Raw genomic sequence first — 21418 nt, 5'->3', positions numbered from 1 at the left:
AAATCTACCTGAGTGATGGATAGGTCGAAGTGGAGCTGTTGAGTACCCAAAACGGCCTCGAGACCTTACACTTCTTGACACCTATCTTTGACGGACTTTGAAAAATGTGGTTGATCAACAGAAGCCAGCTGCGCTGAACGAGTTATGAAAAACTGTCGAGGTGTCTTGTGCGGCTATCAAACCGGCAACACTGACAGTCGTAGTTCGGTCAAAGTTCAGTGACATCGATGTTGTTGGCTGCTAATGGGGGTTACTTTGAACACATAAAATAACCTACCGCCCTGCACCGTGTGCAAGAATTGAAACGGAACGTCAATTTGTCCCATTAAAACTGACTATCAACGACTGACTATATTTTTCTGGGCCACTCTGTATATCATTGAATTTCATGGCTTCTTCTTTTGTTTATTTATATTTCGATGGCTTCTCTATGTAGTCGTGGATGATAATTTGTCATAGTAGATAAAATTTTGCTTCCGAAAAACTTCACTTTATGATTTCCTGGCCGAAGTGCCTACTTTGCTACAGCCGATTTTTCTTGTTTTCCCCTAGTCGGCAAAGATTTTTAAGTACTTACAGAGTTTTATTCACACTTATATTGGTAGTTCCAAAGCAGACCTTTCCACAACTACGCGGAATCTTATAAACAGTGATTTTTTCCACCGTGTACAAACTCTAGAGATTGATCGATGAAAGAATATGAAAAAAAGGGTCTAATGAACTTATGTCCGGAAATAGATGCTTTCATACATTGTTGCAAAGACTGTGGTGTAATACGTGCTGTACCATGCAGCCTCAGTTATAGTAAGTGTTGGAAATGGTTTCCATGTGCCTCAACACACGCGTGTACGCGCCGTAGCACGTTCTCACACGTTCACACCGGCCAGGCTGCATCCGAACAGTTTCAAAGGCAGCATGAATGAGCTGCTCCAGTGTCTCCACATCTGGAATGGGCTCTGTATACGCAGTACTTTTGAAATGGTCCTATAACAAGAAACCGCACAGTTTGAGTTCTGGCGAACGAGCCGGTCATGTAATTGGACCTCTTCGTCCTATCCATCGACCAGGAAAGACACAATTGAGATGCGTCCGGACGTTAACGGTGAAGAGGGCTGGAGCACCATTATGTATCAGCCACATAACCCTTCGAATCATCAATGTCACTTCTGGAAGAAGTTACACACAAGAAACGCCGATAGTACCTGCCTGTTAGGCCACGTGGAAGGAAGACTGGTCCCAGAATTCGGTCGCCCATTATCCCGGTTCTCACATTCCTGCTGCACCGATGCTTAAGATTCACTATCACCTTACTACAGGGGTTCTGCATACGATCTACAGATGACTGTTATGAAAGTTGAAGATACCACTCCAGTTAAAGGTGGCCTCGTCTGGGAACAGAATGGATGACACAAATCCCCGAATCGTCGTTGCCCGGTAAAGAAGCCAGTGACAAAAACTGCTCCCGATGTGCAAAGACTGTCGTTAGTAAGCCCGGTACACGCTGTACGTGATAAGGGTAGTAACAATTGTCATGGAGAATGTTCCACAAAGTTGTCTGACTTCCACTATATTGGCTGGCCAACTGCCTGGTACTGACACGGCGGTCGCCTTCCACAGTGTTAATCCTCCCAGTCTGGTGTCCAAACATTTCGGGTACGTCCTTCATGATTTCCTGCTTTATGAAACGACCCTGTCTCAGACAAACAGCGAAACACTGTTGCAAACACTGATTGCTGTGGTTGTTGTGGGCGTGAATACGTCTTCTGATACAACGTTGCTGCCCGCCGCCCGTTGCCGTTTACCTTTCAGCAAATAAACATCATATGGGCAAGCTCAGGGTTCGAATGCGGAACCATTGTGTTCAACGCTGTATCACATCCACTACAAGGTGAATCAGCAAGAGAAGTGAATCGGACAGAGTATTACCAATTACTATGGGAGGAGAGTGCGCTAGTACTGTAACTGGGCTGCGCGGCACAGCGCTTATTATACAGCAGTCTGTGTAACAAAGTATAATTGAATAAATGGTCTCTAGCATGGAAACCATGCATTTCCGAGCGGAAGTTTATTAGACCTTATTTGTTCCGTATCCTCTCAGCGATCAACCCCTAGAGTTTGTACAAGGTGGAAAAAATCACTCTGTATACTCCACTTGTTGACAGAGCGGGGAGGTTTGTCCTTTACAGATTGGAGGACTTGACATATTTTCTTAATTGGTCTAAAAACCGGTCTGATGTCATGTTTCCGTAAAATCTTGCCGACCTGGTCTGTTACTCTTTTGATAAAAGAGAGGCAAACCGCGTTCTTCCAGCGCTGTGTTCTATCGTTGTTCTTTTTACTAACGTTATTCTGTCGTAGAACCTTAATTACTCCTTTGCCTGAAAACCCACTCTTCTCGAAAGCCTGCTTCAGATGTTATAATTCGGCGACCACGTGTTCCGACGCACAAATTCTTTTGGCTCTGTCAACAAGTCTTTTAATGACACCTCTCTTTTGTTGAGAATGGTGCCTGGAGTTAGACTCAGCTTGTCCAGGACAGCTGTGTACAAAACATCAGGAACCGAAAAGCTTCTCCGACCCCGGTCATACAGCCAGGAATATTCAACAGCAACTATGACATCCGGCCGAGAAAGCTTTCACTGTATGATATAATGAATTTGATCAATATCGTCACCCCTGCTAACTTCTCTTGCGCGTTTCTTTCTCTCGTGTTTATAAAGGAACCAGCAAAAGCATTTATTAAAAGAAAGCATTGAGAGAAACAAAGAGAGAGCGTACAATGAAATTACTTAGTTTCCGTGACGACGAAGATGGTATTTTGCTGTGTGATTTTACGCTCACAACGTCAGTACACTATGTAGGACCGACGTTCATTGTGAGTGTCTGTATTAGTTAGACAGGTTATACATGGTGGTCCACAGGAAACAGATGGCATTGTCGAAATTATATTCAGTACAATGTGCGTCACTTGGATGACATTCTTTGGTGTAATTTTGGCATAAACTACAGTTTTTTCTTAACTATCAGCATACTACTGTTCATTTGAAAACTGTACGCTTCCCACATACTACCATGCACCATGCCCGTCATCTTTTATTTCGTTTTAACTTTATTATGTCAACGAGATCGCCTCTGACTGTTTTATATTTCGTGATATATTCTGATATGTTTCAGATTCCTGAAAATGGCTATTAATCCGACAATGTGCAGTAGTAAAAAAAGACAACATAAAACAATATTCTGGTCCAAGCCACTACAGCCAGTGAAGCAGATTATTGTTGCCCAAAAATTTATTTCTTGAATAGTTGTCCGTATTCGTCACAAAAAAGTACAACATAAACATTCGAAACTTAAGTTGAATTTCATTTGTTCTTTAAAAAAAGACGTGTTGTATATTTGCGGTTCTCCTTTCCAATCCGAGAAGTCTGACATAGTACGCTTATTTTCATTCCGTAATGTCATATGAGTTATTTTTTGATGTACTTCATCAAGTCAAGCTAAAGCTTTCCGGGTACAGAAACGCGCAAAGAATTATTCGTGGTGCGAACTCGAGAACATCCTACAGAGGCCTGTAGGTGGAACTAGAGATGTTAACTACCGCTGCACAGTATACTTATTCCTTAATAAAATTTGACATTAAAATATATATCTCTTTTTCAAACCGATAGCTCAGTTCATGGAATCAATACTAGAAAAAAGAATAATCTGCACAAAGATTTAAAGTCACTTACTTTGGTCCAAAAAGAGCTCCATTATTCAGGAACACACATTTTCAATAACTTGTCAGCAGCCATAAAAAAGTTTAACTATCAATACAGTTCAGTTTAACAGGAGCCGAAAGGATTTATCGGCGGTCAATTCCTACTCCACTGATGAATTTCTTAGTAGAAATAACTGATATGTGTGCGTGTGTTGCTATTAATACAAAATAATGGTTCAAATGGCTCTGAGCGCTATGGGACTTAACTTCTGAGGTCATCAGTCCCTAGAACTTAGAACTAATTAAACCTAACTAACCTAAGGACATCACACACATCTATGCCCGAGGCAGGATTCGAACCTGCGACCGTAGCGGTCGCGCGGTTCCAGACTGTAGCGCCTAGAACCGCTCGGCCACTTCGGCCGGCAATACAAGATAACGTGAATATTTGTACACCCTGACTTCTGCACAAAATCAGAGCGGTAATGCGATAATTGTAAATAAGTGTTGTAAAATGATTTTTTATTCAGTGTTTATTATCTCATAAATCAAAATCTGCTTAAAATTTTTGTGACTCATTCCACATCCATGACGATCATTCCACTTGGGATCTGTGGAAGGTACATTAGCATACTCGCATTTGTTTCTCACTGTAAATATTTGTTGTGTATTATTATTCTTGTCCTTTTGACATGTTCTACAGCCTGGAGGATCTACTGACTATGGATCATTTGGAACGGAAAGTACATGTAATCTAATTTAATCTCACAGTGGGCATTTGGTAGAGAAAGAAGAACCGCCAAACAGCTGCGGACCCAGTCGAAGCATCCGCCACGTGCAAATGTGTGAAGATTACTGCAGACTAGACTTGGCCACTGTTTCTATGTTCCGATACAGTGTATCGATACGTGGAACTGTTTCAGTGTTTCGGAACGGCTGTGGTTCACTGTTTCGAAACAGTGGTGTTTCATTCCGCCCCTGCCTCGGATAACCAGACCAGATTCGATCTCGAGCCAGACACAGAAACTATATCGTTGTTTCAAAATAAGGCTGTTTCAGTCCACCTGTGCTTGGAACGGACTAATTGTATCGAAACAGTGATGTTTCATTCCGCTCTGTGTAGGACGAGATTCGGGCTCGGCACAGGTACTGAAACACAACATAACACTTTATGAAACACTTCCAAGAGTGTCGAAATCTTTTTGACAAGCAATAGCATGAAGCTTAAGATATCCGAAAATAAAGCTTCGTTTCTAGCTGACTGTCCTGTTACGAAGTGGCGTAACATCCGCTTTATAAACACTAACCAAACAATAAAACAACGCATACTATTCACATTCAAAATAATAAATATGTGAAAATCATTCAGTTAAATTACACTTTTTTTATAATATACGCTTCTCTGTTTATGTACAGTAATCACATTAAGAAACGCAAGTAAGCCTACAACTTTTTGATTAAAAAAAGGCGTAGAGTGACAGTTATTAGACATATACATAAATTTGATATAGGTATAATTGCAAGCAATCTGTTTGACGTATCACTGATAGTGTAATGGTGAACGGGAAGGGCTGGGAAGCATGGTGAATTTATAATAACGGTTCGAGACACCTTGAAAGACAAATTTTTTCTGTTATATTTTGTTATTTATTCGAATTATTTGGCGTTATTTGTGAGTCTATAGTCACTGTGCCTATTATCCACAAGGATTCCCTTTGTGTGAATGGAAATTAGCAGGATAGGTATATTACCCATAGTAACAGAATGTGGGAATCCCAGTAGCATATCCGTTGTTTCTGCAGTTTCCTCCCACCTCCAGTTCTGAAAAGACTGAAAAGTATGAAAGTCACACCACACGAAAGCAGCTCATTTGCTGCAGGAAATACGAAACTGCCAAGACACCTAGTGATAGTTTCATGCTTTCTGCGATATGATTAGCGCTCTCGCGCCTCATTTGTGTTTATATGGGCATACCTATAGAGTAGACATTCAAGATGATAAAATGTGTAGGTTTATTAGATTACAAAACACTAACTGTTTCACTGTTTCGAAACAGCGTATCGAAACATTACATTGTACTTTTTCATTTGTTTCGAAACAGTTACGTGTTTCAGTTTGCCCATCTCTACTGCAAGACAGTCTAAAGCACTCTGAGGCACTGAGTTGTGTCGCAAAGCGGGGCCGGCGTCGTCGGTGGCGGCGGTCCAGCTCTGGCGCTCTCCGGCCACCAATCAAGCGCAGGCGGACAATAGCATCTGGGCGCGCTCTATTCGCGTCTAGATTGTTGGCATCGCGGCCCACGCACCATCATAGGCGCCCCGTCGCGCGCATGCGCACTGGGTGCGCCAGCCGCGTGCCACCCCGCTCCTCATTGTTCCCGACGACGCCGAAGGACGAGCAGCCGCAACGCAGCAAGTAAGTCTCCGGCGACAGAAGGCCTCCGGCAGCTGCACACCTCGTGTGTTATTTTCGTACATCGTTTACAACCAGAGTGTCTGTTCCACACCATTCGACGCAGACTAAACACCGGCGATGGCCGAGTTTACACTTTACCACATTCGAGAGTCTCTCCGTAGATCCGATAGATAAATTGACCACTTTCGCGATTCGACGTCGTATATACAAATCAAAGCGAGAACCAATGACACTCACCAGACCTTTGTTGAAAATACACAACGTGGAGTGCGCATCCGATATTTGAATTTTTGCTCTTGGTGCAACAATTGATCCATCTTACGCCAACCATTAGCAAAGAGATTCACCTGTCTTTACTTACGTCGAAGGACACCCGGTTTTGCAATTCGGAGGTGTAGAGTTGAAGCAAACATTCACGTGTCCGCCTTCGAGGCCCATCGAGTTGGGGCTGTTATTCAGAGCTTAGGTACACTCACACTGTGGTCACTTAGTTTTGCCACAGAAATAAGTTCTATATCATTCGCTTGCTATAAACTAGGCCATGCAGTTACAGAGGCTTTGTTTCTTCATCGCCACTTTAGCTGACAGTTATTCCGAATTATAGTCACGTTTCTGTTTCCTGCTCTACATTCCGATTCAAAAAGGCTCTGAGCAATATGCGACTTAACTTCTGAGGTCATCAGTCGCCTAGAACTTAGAACTACTTAAACCTAACTAACCTAAGAACATCACACACATCCATGCCCGATGCAGGACTCGAACCTACACGACCGGAGCGGTAGCTCGGGTCCAGACTGTAGCGCCAAGAACCGCACGGCCACTCCGCCCGGTTCTACACTCTGGCTTATGTTTCCTACGACATATGCCAATGTCGTATATCCCGCAAAATTTTCTTTTCAAGATGCTTGTTGTGAAGTGGCTTTCGTATGCAGAATGTTCAGTTTTTCGAAAAGTCATCAACATCGGCGTTCCTACAAGGAGTCTCATTTGCATCCGTTGTAGTGCCTTGCACAGGAAGTGCAGCTACTTACGTCTTTGTGCGTGTGTCTGCCAAGAAGTTAGTTGGATCTTTTCGAATTCGAATACACATATCTCTACGCTACTATGAAACGTTACATTACAAACTCAGCGAGCCATGAGCTTTTAAAAATAGTATCTTTGCAGTTTAAATCTAAGACTGAACAGTTTTTACGTGGCTCAAAATACTTACGGATATCTCCGATTACGTATCTTTAAACTGAAGAACAAATCTAGTTTTAAAATCAGTGTAGGGCGTAATACTTTTCGTGTGAATGGACGTATTCTCGAGCTATCGATAGACATCCTGCAGAAGAATTTGCAGTGTCTTACTCTCCTCCATCATGTCCCCTCACCAATATTTTCCCGTGTTAACGAAGGAAGCAAGATCATGGCTTAACCTGCTGTCGAAGGAACACGCGCTCGGACTGAAGAAACTTCTTGTCTTCAATACTTTAAATTTATTTTTCTGTTAGTACTCCCCCTGTCGGTTTCGGTAGATTATTTTCTAAGCCTGGGCATCGATACGCTTGTAGGACAGAATGGCTGTTTGTGTAAGGTAAATTGCATTTTCACGTTTTCGAGTGAATGTATCACGCGGAAATTGAACAGAGGCAAATCTTCCCATGACTAACATGTAAAGCCACACTGAAACCAGCTATACAGCAGCATTCCAATGTAGAAGTCCGCAGTGGCAAATGATCAAAGTTTGGAGCACACGTACATGGCTGTGCTAGCTTTTTAAACACGGCAAGTCGCCGGCCTGTGTGGCCGTGCGGTTCTAGGCGCTTCAGCCTGAAACCGCATGACCACTACGGTCGCAGGTTCGAATCCTGCCTCGGTCATGGATGTGTGTGATGTCCTTAGGCTAGTTAGGTTTAAGTAGTTCTAAGTTCTAGGGGACTGAGGATCACTAATGTTAAGTCCCACAGGGCTCAGAGCCATTTGAACCAAGGCAAGCCCAGTGTCAACTGTTGTTTCCTTCCGACATTCATTCTAAGGAACCTTTTAAAAATTTATATGTGGAACCAAACTATTGTTCCCGCAAGGTATAACATATTTCCCGTACCTTTCGTTTGATGTGGGTGGTCTCTTGTTTGCAGATCGACCTATCTAAGTACAGCCGCAGATAACAGTCAGACTGTTTTGATTCTGAGACAAACTGTAATGTTGTCTTTAGCCCAAGATTTACATTCATTAGTGGATTCCAATATTTCTCAGTGCTAATAACAGAATTTCGATGTCAGAACAGACTGAATCCTCCAAAGAACTTGAGCATAAAAACAATGTTTTCGGAGTTGTTGATATTGTGCAACTTGTCATACATTCGTAATGGGATAGTTCACGACTGCATGTAAGGAGGAATGTGTTTACCGCGTAAGTATTTGTGTTCGTGGAATGGTTGAGTCTTTCCCGCTCTTCGTAGACATTCCCCTTCCGTCTGTGTCCATCCACTGTGCGTGTATCAGCCGCCCGCTTCCACACAATTACATTACAGTCCTTAAAACAACGTGCACTGACGTCATTTTTGTTAAATCGGTCTTCTGGCTGGCTCTATGCGGCCCGCAACGAATTCCTCCCGTGTGCCAACTTCTTCCTCTCATGAGTAACACTTGCACCATACGCCTTCATTTATTTGTTGGATATATTCCAGCCTCTGTCTACCCCTGTAGTTTTTACCCTCTACAGTCCCTTCTTATACCGTGGAATTATTCTCTGATGACTTCAAACATGTCCTGTCGCCCTGCCCCTTCTTGTCAGTGCCTTTCATATGTGTCCATAATTATAATACATCAGATTTTCTTAACGCATCATATTTTGATCAACGGTCGAAACAAAAGGTAATCTTGCTAGTCAGGCAAACCTGCAGCAAGAGGTTGCTATAGCCATGAATGTGTTTGTTTCTTTGTCAGTCAGATGACTGGAAGGCGACACGGTGTAAGGCAAGAATTCTAACAACCACGGATAAGATGTACCTTAATAAAAGCTACAGAATCTCTGTCGCCTCAAGCTATCTGGAGAGACCCTCACGTGCGAGAATCTAACCGTTTTTCCACTTGCACTGAGACTAGTACCTATCAGACTGAAACTCTGAGGGCGCAAAGCTTACAGAACTGCTAATCGAGCTTGATTCCGCTTATAAACGAAGACTTTGAACAGTTTTGCACTGAAATACAGAAACCCCCTTCTCCCCCTCGAAATCCTAGATAAGGAGGAAAAATCTGTACAGAAATAATTTTTGTGTCTTGTATTGTGGTTGTGTTTATCACAGTGTGTTCAACGAAGATTTTTACTGATAGCAGCAATTACAATTAAGGAGTAATTTAGTGCGAAATGATTTTTTTTATATTGCTCAGTGACGGCAGCAAGCAGTTTCGTGTCGCTTTCGTCAGTTGTATTCCTAGAAACAGACACGGTGAATGGCGTCACGACTCAAGGTCACTCAATTGTCGCATTGTCAGTTGTACCTATAGGTGTTTTTTGAGCATAAAGATCTTGACACGTGGTTATTTTACTGTCCCTTATAATATACTTGTGATTATTCCATCCGAGATATGGAGAATGCTGTTATAACGAAATTAGCTGTTTGCTTCGTTTAAAATCTGATTGTCGCAGTTTTCTACCTACTGCTAAATGTATTAGATCGCTTTCCTATGTTATTAGAAGACCACTTGTTGTGTGATCATACCAGGCGAAAACTTACTTAAGGTTTCTACATGACATTTAAAGAAAATATCAGCGATGAAAGTGAAAATAATTTAACAGTGATGTCAACTACGTTGTCTTGAATTTAAATACAACGCTTTCGTTGCACGTTTCTCGTGCTGAATTACCGTCACAATAAATACAGGGTGTACATTAAAGTCCGGCAACCCTTAATTATTTACTGCACAAGAACTAAACATTGTACGGACATTCAGTATGCGAACCATGAGTGACCCGACAGACGTCAATACGGAAATCGAATTCGTGCCAGACCCGTCCCAGCATGGCATCGTCGACTGTGGCAGTCGCTTCCCGTATTCTCTCCCGGAGCTCTGCTACATCACGTGGTAGAGGCGGTGCATAGGCCAGATCTTTAATGTGTCCCCACAGAAAAATGTCACACGGTGATCGGGGAAGCCATTTCACGTCTCCTTTTGTAGCATGGCCGATCCATCGATGCGGCACCTTCGCGTTCAGGTACCCACGAACTTCACGATCCAACAGAGTAGGACCAATTTTTGCAACCTAAGATAAAACGTAGTGTGACACAGGTGTTCGTGAGTTTCGTGTGCAACAGGTATGCCTAGTTTAAAAACCTTAGTAAACTCACGTCGTTTATGATAACTGGTAGTTACTTAGCACACTACCGAGCGAGGTGGCGCAGTGGTTAGACACTGGACTCGCATTCGGGAGGACGACGGTTCAATTCCGCGTCCGGCCATCCTGATTTAGGTTTTCCATGATTTCCCTAAATCACCCCAGGCAAATGCCGGGATGGTTCCTCTGAAAGGGCACGGCCGACTTCCTTCCCCACTTCCCTAATTCGATGAGACCAATGACGACGCTGTCTGGTCTCCTTCCCCAAAAACAACCAACCAACTTAGCACACTGTGTCTCGAAATGTATAGGTATATGTATACATCGCATGCAACACTATTTTGTCACCCACAGTAGCTGTCTGTATCATTTTTTTACGTCGGTGTTAACGCAAGATTTCTTGGCGTTTTCCACTTCAGATACAAATTTCAGAAACACATATACCAGAAAGCTTCTCTGTAACATTACGTTGCATTGCAAGAATAGGAAGCTTATGGACAGTGAATTTCCCCCCCCCCCCCCCCCCCCCCCCCCCCCACCCCGGATGCGTGGAGCCCCATCCTGCTGAAAGATGAACGGAAAGTCCGATTGCATTTGAGGCATCAGCTGCAGCACACTTTTTATGTCGAACTCCAGCAACAGACAGTTCGCTCCGCACCTGAACTCCCCATGTTTGCGATTAGCCCTGACTATCGGCAAATAACCAAACTACGCTGTGGCGGTATATATGAAATAACTTTTAGGTTTTCTCTTCAAAATAGCATATGTATGATATCTGTACAATATTTGGTTCTTGTGCAATAAATAATTGAAAGTGTCTTGTGCTTACATGCCATTACCACTGGTTTCGTCTTCTGTCTGACAGATACAAACAAAATATAGTACACTGTGACTTATTCCGTGGGCAGTTGTTTCTGTGTTGTAGGTGGTAGATATTAGGAGAGAGGAGATGCACGTAGCGTTGGAATGTAATTTACGATTCGCGAGAAGCACCGTGAATGCTTGGAGGGTGGAGCGGATCTGTCTACATTTCCAATGCAACTGGCAGATTGCCATTAATATCACTGTGGGAAGAATCAGATTAAATATTAATAAGGCAGTTTTACGACAATGGTGATTTTTTACAGCATCTAACATGCAGCAACAGAATAGGACCAATTTTTGCAACCTACGATAAAACGTAGTGTGTGACAGGTGTTCGTGAGGTTCGTGTGCAACAGGTATGCCTAGTTTAAAAACCTTAGTAAACTCACGTCGTTTATGTTAACTGGTGGTTACTTAGCACACTGTGTCTCGAAATGTATAGGTATGTGTATACATCGCATGCAATACTATTTTGTCACCCGCAGTAGCTGTATGTATCATTTTCTTTACGTTGGTGTTAACACAAGACTTTCTGGCGTTTTCCACTTGAGATACACATTTCAGAAACACATATACAAGATAGCTTCTTTTTCGGATTAAGACATGAATATCAGATTTAGAGTTTCAGTGGAGGGCATAAAGCAAAGAAGTGAATGGAATGATGCAACACGACGAGGAGAAACAAGTGGTCTAACCATTACAAACTATGGATGCTTGAGATCGAAGAATGGAGGAAGGTTAGAATTCAACCGCTTGTTGACAGCGAACGCATAGCATTAACCGGAGGAGGAAATCGAGCGAAGAGTTCTCGAAGTTACAACCTAAAATTATCTGGGTAAACACGGAAAACCTATATCGGGATGGACGGACAACAATACGGACGTCACTCTTTGTTCCGCTCGCATATGAGTCACTCACTAAATCACAGTAACTCCCCGATCGTCTAAGTGACGTGCTAATACTTTAAAGGCGTTTGTAGAAAATTAATCTCTTATGGTGACTTCAACGCTCGAATGGAAAGTAACTCCTCTTATTCTTCTTCGCATGGTATCGCCATCGTGTAACTCATATTCAGAAAAAATGACGAGATTGTTCGTCTGTTTACGTTCTCACTGACAAGCGCTGTAGAAATAGTGAAGAGTTTAATGCGGAAGATTCTTCCCATTTCATTCATACAGAGCATACAGAAGGATGACCCCTTACGTAATTTTGTACTTCATGCAGTTAAGTGTCCCCTTGTGGTACCGTCGTTTTGGCACATCACACTCCAAACCACAATGTCAAATAAAACTGTGTACAATGTATCATACGTTTTTATATTTATGTACGTATGCAACGACTACATTAGTGTTCAAATGGCTCTGAGCCCTACGGGACTTAACATCTGAGGTCATCAGTCCCCTAGACTTAGAACTACTTAAACCTAACTAACCGAAGGACATCAACACATACATGCCGGAGGCAGGATTCGAACCTGCGACCGTAGCGGTTGCGCGGTTCCAGACTGAAGCGCCTAGAACCGGTCGGCCACAACGACCGGTCATTAGTATTTCTTAAATCGTTGACGAGTATGGAACCTTGTTTGAATCTAATACGTTAATAATTACATACTTAAATGACAGCCGTATGTTTAATACACCACACAGAACTATGGTGTAAAATGACGAGAATGCGAGTAAGCATTTGTAAATGGCACATCAGCGAAATCAGCTAGGATCATAATACAGCCAAAGTAGAAAATGAATTTTCTTTTAATAAATCTGTGGTTGCGGCACTCAGTATGAAAATCTTGTTGTGATTCTACAATCTAAAAAATATTCGTCTACAGCTGTTATAACATCTGCACTAATCTAAAAACATAGTCCCGGCACAAATATGGAAATAAATGGAAATCAGAAGTTGATTAACTAGAATGCTCCAACTACTTAAAGCTCTTTCGTTATGCTATTATCAAAGTATTGTAGAAAAGTTCATTGTTGTGAAGAAACAAGATGTTAATTATTCTTTAAATGCGAACATTTTAGGTTAGACTTCACCGTGACTATTATTGACATTAAATGAAACAACCCCAGTCACTGATGCGACTGGTAACAGTAAACTTGTTGTTTCATTTAATTGTTCGTATTTTGTAATTGACGCATTATTTCATTTAGATGGCCCGTAAGACTTGCATAATCCGTGCCAGTTTTCCTTTCACCCTCCGTAACGCAGTCAGTGAGAAGGATAGTTAGTCAGTTAGTCAGTTACATGTTCCATAAAGCATCTGAACGATTCTTTCATCGAAATGATGTGAAACGAGTAATTTTACAGCATATGTGTACGTGGCTAATGTTAATATTATGGAAGATTTTTATTATAGATTACCAGCTTTCAAACAAAAATTCGTCCTTAGAACAGAAGGAGTTGTCCGGAATAAATGATTTTACGTTAGACTTAAAACTTGCTTTGCTACCTGTCAAGACATTTTATGTTACTGGACAAATATTCACAAATATTTGTTGTTGCATATTGAACTCCTTTCCGAGCCACTGACATTTTAATAACAGGTAATAATGGTCATTTTTTCCTCAATTGTTATTGGGATGGATATCACTGGTCGTCTCAGATTGAGGTGGGTCATTATTTATGACGATTTTTATTAGCGAATATACAAACTGTAATCGTGAAGTTAAAATAGTTTACTTCTTGTATGTGTATCTACATGACGACAGCAGGTTAACAACACGTATTACTTTTATTGCACGCATTTGTACACTCGATACTTTCTTTCTAAAGTGATGAGTTACTCCAGAAAATCGATCCGCTAGACGATACGACTGTTCACATTATTTTCATTCTTTACCCAAGCAGACAGAACGAATTTGGTTGTTTTCTTCCACATCCGAACCAGTGGGGAATGGAACAATTGCCATATTGGGAATGCATATCTACAGGCAGGACAATATTCGAAGGAATCACTCCGGACGTTCTGTGAGAGTGATTATGCCAACAATTTTGCCGTTATAAGTGTGTTAGACATTAAATACGAAATTGTCTTCCCATAGTTCTTATCGAAGGGATGCAGGAAGTCCAGTCGCTGTAGTTAACTTGGATGAGAATCGTCTGAAGCTGCCACTTCTGTGAAATCATTCAGAGTTTCACCTGATGTTATCGAGGTCTCGCCGAAGTGTGCTGAGGATGGCATCACCTCATGGTCATCATCAGCTGTTTCAGCCACTGGGGGCCTTCGTCTATTTTCGATCCTGGACAAGTTCCAGAGAATTTCAAAAGACAGAGCGCTATTGTTACAGTGTTTCACCGCCGTGTTCGTTGCGATAAATATTTCCCTACCTCTAAAAACATTGCCCAATGTTTTATATATGTGGTTGAAATGTATGTCAGGCGTCAAGGGAAAAGTCACTTATGTTTCGGACTGGAAGTATTTTTATCTTTACTTGAACCTAAAGGGAAGCATCTAAATAGCGGCAATATCGAAGTATTATTTTCATAACAATAGTGTTGATTGTTTTCGGCGAGTGTGGAGTCCTCATCTACCGGAACGATTTCATCAAAATGCATAATGTTTTACTGAGGGTTAGAGTAAATCGGAATGAAATTCTAGGATGATGTTGCATAATTATTGTGGGTCCAAACATCACTTTCTTTAAGTCTGCCGGCAGTTTATTACAAACGCCTCTACGGTTATACAGAACCACACTTTCACCCCTAGAAAAATGTTCATGCAATATGGAAGTTAATCTTTTGTTTGGTGTTGTGGCGATCCAAATCAAGGTTCATCTGTAAATTATTTTTATTTAGAAAATCACAGGTAATATCCCCTCTTTCACAAGTATTAATACGATTCTAACAGAAACATGAACAAATTAAACGTAATTGCCTGAGAAAGCTACTCTTACGAAAGTTCGATACACTGAAGGAATCTGTTTGTAATTTAGGAAAGCAATAATCCTGTGATTGGAAAAGGATTCATAGCTGATGGGAGCAAAAGAGGTACTGAACATATACAATTTTAGTTAATGTTCGTGTAATCTGAATCCCACTTGAGCAGGTATTAAGTAAAATAAGATTTAATTTGTAGCGACAGCTGTCACAAATAACGACTGAGAAAGTGGTCTGTTACAGGCAATATTATATCTCACTTACGCTGAATGTGTCACTTACTGTCATTTATTATTGAGCCTTGCTCGTAAGTGCGATTTTGTATATAACAACTTATGGAACCCTGCAATGCTAGGAAATATTTGCTATAGCAATAACTAGCTACTGTTTTGAATGTTTCGTTTCATATTTTACTCTTCTTCGGCAACAGTTTTTTAATGTGAATGGAATCATGGTGTGGTATGTGTCCTGCTTAATTTTTGCTGTAAATAATTGCTGTTTGGTTTTCGTACTACATAGAAACTTCGACGCGAATTTATTTCGCTCGCGATAGGGTGCACCGAGCTGATGAGCGACAGCAAATAACACAGCGATTTTAAGTTATTTTTTTCGTGTTGGCAGTGCTTATTAGTGAATGGCCTTTCTTGCCATTTCGTCCTCACAGAGTGCAAACTTCACCATGAACGCAACTTCAATCTTCTCCCAGAACGACATATTTCCGTGAGGTAATGTCGTGTCTGTCGCGTAATATCGGTCTGCTTTGTGTTGGTGTTCTTCATAATACCCTTTATTCCTTTTTTTCTTTAATTTATTCCCTGGGGACTTGTTTTTCCTTACCGTCAGGCATCCCCTGTCCGAACTTGCCCCGTCTACAGTGACTTCGGTGTAGAGGGGTTCTATTCGCTAATCTCTCTTGTTTCCTTTAATTGAACTAGAAGTTAGATGTCGACGGGATCATATTCTCCATTGGTCCTTCAGGACGTCGGAAAAAATACTGAAAAGATATGATCCCCTCAATGCAGTGCTTAATTTCTAAGCTTTTAGGTGCCGGAACGCACCTCTTTTACCACAGAACGCCCCCTTCCCCCACCCCCCCCCCCAACCCCCTCACCACCACCCCCTCCACTCACAAACAGCAATAGAGTTTTGAAAACTTGTGATGAAAATTACAATGATTAATCAGTTTTTACAAAATACTGTTCTGAAATTGAGGTTTGTGAAAGATAAATTTCTTATAATCAAAACAATAAAACCACAAGATTTTATATAAACAACAGGTGCTATCGTTTTCCCCCAGAGCAGTGTCACTTTGCTCCATAGCTCTGCTCCTGTTTTCAACTGTTGCCAGCCGCAACATTGTAGCTGCTCGGTTAACATAAGTGTCCACAAGGACAGAGGGTATGAGAGGGGGGTGGGGGGTGGATGCAGGAGAGTGCACTGGCCTCCTCCTGGAATCTTGGACAAGCTTCTTATTCATTACAGAATTCTCACACTTTCTAGGAATGGTTATCAGCGACTCTACTGAAATGTAAATTTGGCACTGCTAGCCGGACAGAAAATACTGTGACTTTAGCAATCACTATATGTATTGGCTCTCTTTGTTTGCAACATCGTGAGATAAGAAAATTCTCCGTACCGCAGCGATAGCGTTGCAGCCTACCACGCAAGTGAGCCCCGATTCGATTCCCGCAGGAGACTGGGTGTTGTGTGTCCATCACCATTGACACGCAAGTCGCCGAAGTGGTGTCAACTAAATAGACTTGCAATACGGAGGCCGAAAAACGAAGGGGATGTTGTTTGTTGTTGTGGTCTTCAGTCCTGGGACTGGTTTGATGTAGCTATCCATGCTACTCTATCCTGTGCAAGCCTCTTCATCTCCCAGTACCCACTGCAACCTACATCCTTCTGAATCTGCGTAGTGTAGTCATCTCTTGATCTCCCTCTACGATTTTTACCCTCCACGCTGCCCTCCAATACTAAATTGGTGATCCCTTGATGCCTCAGAACATGTCCTACCAACCGATTCTTTGGGATTGAATTTTTATACTCTTCTTGAAGTCTGAGGGTATCTCGCCTCTCTCATACATCTTGCTCATCAGATGGCAGAGTTTTGTCAGGACTGGCTCTCCCAAGGCCGTCAGTATTTCCAATGGAATGTTGTCTACTCCGGGGGCCTTGTTTCGACTCAGGTCTTTCAGTGTTCTGTCAAACTCTTCACTCAGTATCGTATCTCCCATTTCATCTTCATCTACATCCTCTTCCATTTCCATAATATTGTCCTCAAGTACATCGCCCTTGTATAGATCCTCTATATACTCCTTCCACCTTTCTGCATTCCCTTCTTTGCTTAGAACTGGGTTTCCATCTGAGCTCTTGATGTTCATACAAGTGGTTCTCTTATCTCCAAAGGTCTCTTTAATTTTCCTGTAGGCAGTATCTATCTTACCCCTAGTGAGATAAGCCTCTACACCCTTACATTTGTCCTCTAGCCATCCCTGCTTAGCCATTTTGCACTTCCTGTCGATCTCATTTTTAAGACGTTTGTATTCCTTTTTGCCTGCTTCATTTACTGCATTTTTATATTTTCTCCTTTCATCAATTAAATTCAATATTTCTTCTGTTACCCAGGGATTTCTACTAGCCCTCGTCTTTTTACCTACTTGATCCTCTGCTGTCTTCACTACTTCATCCCTCAAAGCTACCCATTCTTCTTCTATTGTAGTTCTTTCCCCCATTCCTGTCAATTGTTCCCTTATGCTCTCTCTGAACCTCTGTACAACCTCTGGTTCTTTCAGTTTATCCATGTCCCATCTCCTTAAATTCCCACCTTTTTGCAGTTTTTCAATTTTAATCTACAGTTCATAACAAATAGATCGTGGTCAGAGTCCTCATCTGCCCCTGGAAATGTCTTACAATTTAAAACCTGGTTCCTAAATCTCTGTCTTACCATAATATAATCTATCTGAAACCTGTCAGTATCTCCAGGCTTCTTCCATGTATACAGCCTTCTTTTATGATTCTTGATCCAAGTGTTACCTATGATTAATTTGTGCTCTGTGCAAAATTCTACCAGGCGGCTTCCTCTTTCATTTCTTTGCTCCAGTCCATATTCACCTACTACGTTTCCTTCTCTCCCTTTTCCTACTACCGAATTCCAGTAACCCATGACTATTAAATTTTCGTCTCCCTTCACTATCTGAAAAATTTCTTTTATTTGATCATACATTTCATCAATTTCTTCGTCATCTGCAGAGTTAGTTGGCATATAAACTTGTACTACTGTAGTAGTGTGGGCTTCGTATCTATCTTGGCCACAATAATGCGTTCACTATGCTGTTTCTAGTAGCTTACACACATTTCCTATTTATTATTAAGCCTACCCCTGCATTATCCCTATTTGATTTTGTGTTTATAATCCTGTAGTCACCTGACCAGAGGCCTTGTTCCTCCTGCCACCGAACTTCACTGATTCTCACTATATCTAACTTTAACCTATCCATTTCCCTTTTTAAATTTTCTAACCTACCTGCCCGATTAAGGGATCTGACATTCCACGCTCCGATCCGTAGAACGCCAGTTTTCTTTCTCCTGATAACGACATCTTCATGAGTAGTCCCCGCCCGGAGATCCGAATGGGGGACTATTTTACCTCCGGAATATTTTACCCAAGAGGACGCCATCATCATTTAATCATACAGTAAAGCTGCATGCCCTCGGGAAAAATTACGGCCGTAGTTTCCCCTTGCTTTCAGCCGTTCGCAGTACCAGCACAGCAAGGCCGTTTTGGTTATTGTTACAAGGCCAGATCAGTCAATCATCCAGACTGCTGCCCTTGCAACTACTGAAAAGGCTGCTGCCCCTCTTGAGGAACCAGGGGATATCCCGGCAATAAATGCCATACGATCATTTTATTTCACTTGCAGAGTAATGATGTCGATGTAGAGGGAGACGTTCATAGAAAATATGCTGGTCATAGGCTTTCTCGGAGAGGGGGCTGGGCAATAAGGGCATTATTCACAACAGAATTCTCATACACTTCCAGAAGTAATTTCTGTGATTTCGCAAAACCTCTTGTTTAGCCAGCTATATACAGGGTGTTACAAAAATGACCGGTATATTTGAAACGGCAATAAAAACTAAACGAGCAGCGATAGAAATACACCGTTTGTTGCAATATGCTTGGGACAACAGTACATTTTCAGGCGGACAAACTTTAGAAATTACAGTAGTTACAATTTTCAACAACAGATGGCGCTGCAAGTGATGTGAAAGTTATAGAAGACAACGCAGTCTGTGGGTGCGCCATTCTGTACGTCGTCTTTCTGCTGTAAGCATTTGCTGTTCACAATGTGCAAGTGTGCTGTGGACAACATGGTTTATTCCTTAGAACAGAGGATTTTTCTGGTGTTGGAATTCCACCGCCTAGAACACAGTGTTGTTGCAACAAGTAGAAGTTTTCAACGGAGGTTTACTGTAACCAAAGGACCGAAAAGCGATACAATAAAGGATCTGTTTGAAAAATTTCAACGGACTGGGAACGTGACGGATGAACGTGCTGGAAAGGTAGGGCGACTGCGTATGGCAACCACAGAGGGCAACGCGCAGCTAGTGCAGCAGGTGATCCAACAGCGGCCTCGGGTTTCCGTTCGCCGTGTTGCAGCTGCGGTCCAACGTCCACGTATCGTCTCATGCGCCAGAGTTAACACCTCTATCCATACAAAATTCAAACGCGGCAGCCCCTCAGTGTCGCTACCATTGCTGCACGAGAGACATTCGCTAACGATATAGTGCACAGGGTTGATGACGGCGATATGCATGTGGGCAGCATTTGGTTTACTGACGAAGCTTATTTTTACCTGGACGGTTTCGTCAATAAACAGAACTGGCGCATATGGGGAACCGAAAAGCCCCATGTTGTAGTCCCATCGTCCCTGCATCCCCAAAAAGTACTGGCCTGGGCCGCCATTTCTTCCAAAGGAATCATTGGCCCATTTTTCCGAAACGATTGCTGCATCACGCTATCTGGACATTCTTCGTGAATTTGTGGCGGTACAAACTGCCTTAGACGACACTGCGAACACCTCGTGGTTTATGCAAGACGGTGCCCGACCACATCGCACGACCGACGTCTTTAATTTCCTGAATGAATATTTCGATGATCGTGTGATTGCTTTGGGCTATCCGAAACATACAGGAGGCGGCGTGGATTGGCCTCCCTATTCGCCAGACGTGAACCCCTGTGACTTCTTTCTGTGGGGACACTTGAAAGACCAGGTGTACCGCCAGAATCCAGAAACAATTGAACAGCTGAAGCAGTACATCTCATCTGCATGTGAAGCCATTCCGCCAGACACGTTGTCAAAGGTTTTGGGTAATTTCATTCAGAGACTACGCCATATTATTGCTACGCATGGTGGATATGTGGAAAATATCGTACTATAGAGTTTCCCAGACCGCAGCGCCATCTATTGTTGACAATTGTAACTACTGTAATTTCGAAAGTTTGTCTTCCTGAAAATGTGCTGTTGCCCCAAGCATATTGCAACAAACGGTGTATTTCTATCGCTGCTCGTTTAGTTTTTATTGCCGTTTCAAATATACCGGTCATTTTTGAAACACCCTGTATATAGCTGGCTAAACAAGAGGTTTTGCGAAATCACAGAAATTACTTCTGGAAGTGTATGAGAATTCTGTTGTGAATAATGCCCTTATTGCCCAGCCCCCTCTCCGAGAAAGCCTATGACCAGCATATTTTCTATGAACGTCTCCCTCTACATCGACATCATTACTCTGCAAGTGAAATAAAATGATCGTATGGCATTTATTGCCGGGATATCCCCTGGTTCCTCAAGAGGGGCAGCAGCCTTTTCAGTAGTTGCAAGGGCAGCAGTCTGGATGATTGACTGATCTGGCCTTGTAACAATAACCAAAACGGCCTTGCTGTGCTGGTACTGCGAACGGCTGAAAGCAAGGGGAAACTACGGCCGTAATTTTTCCCGAGGGCATGCAGCTTTACTGTATGATTAAATGATGATGGCGTCCTCTTGGGTAAAATATTCCGGAGGTAAAATAGTCCCCCATTCGGATCTGTTTAACTACTCTACACTCGTGGACATATTATCTCCGGGTGGAAACAACTACGGAAAAAGATAATCCTCGCCATGATGCGCATGGACCGTTGCCCTAAGCCTTCTATACAAATATAGTTCCGAAATTTGAATAATAGGACATTTTACTGCC

General features: G+C 42.3%; 1 protein-coding gene across 1 annotated transcript in view; it reads left to right on the top strand.

Annotated features, from left to right (window-relative positions):
- The first annotated feature begins 5871 nt into the window (after positions 1-5871).
- LOC126266987 (nascent polypeptide-associated complex subunit alpha, muscle-specific form-like) overlaps positions 5872-21418 on the top strand; it is a 65300-nt gene continuing 49753 nt past the window's right edge. Inside the window, exon 1 of the mRNA XM_049971727.1 lies at positions 5872-6115. The gene's annotated coding sequence lies outside the window, so the exon portion shown is untranslated. The remainder of the gene's footprint in view (positions 6116-21418) is intronic.

This window comes from Schistocerca gregaria, chromosome 4, assembly GCF_023897955.1.
Source record: "Schistocerca gregaria isolate iqSchGreg1 chromosome 4, iqSchGreg1.2, whole genome shotgun sequence".
Taxonomy (NCBI): Eukaryota; Metazoa; Arthropoda; class Insecta; order Orthoptera; family Acrididae; genus Schistocerca; species Schistocerca gregaria.
This window is presented reverse-complemented; position numbering and strand designations above follow the sequence as displayed.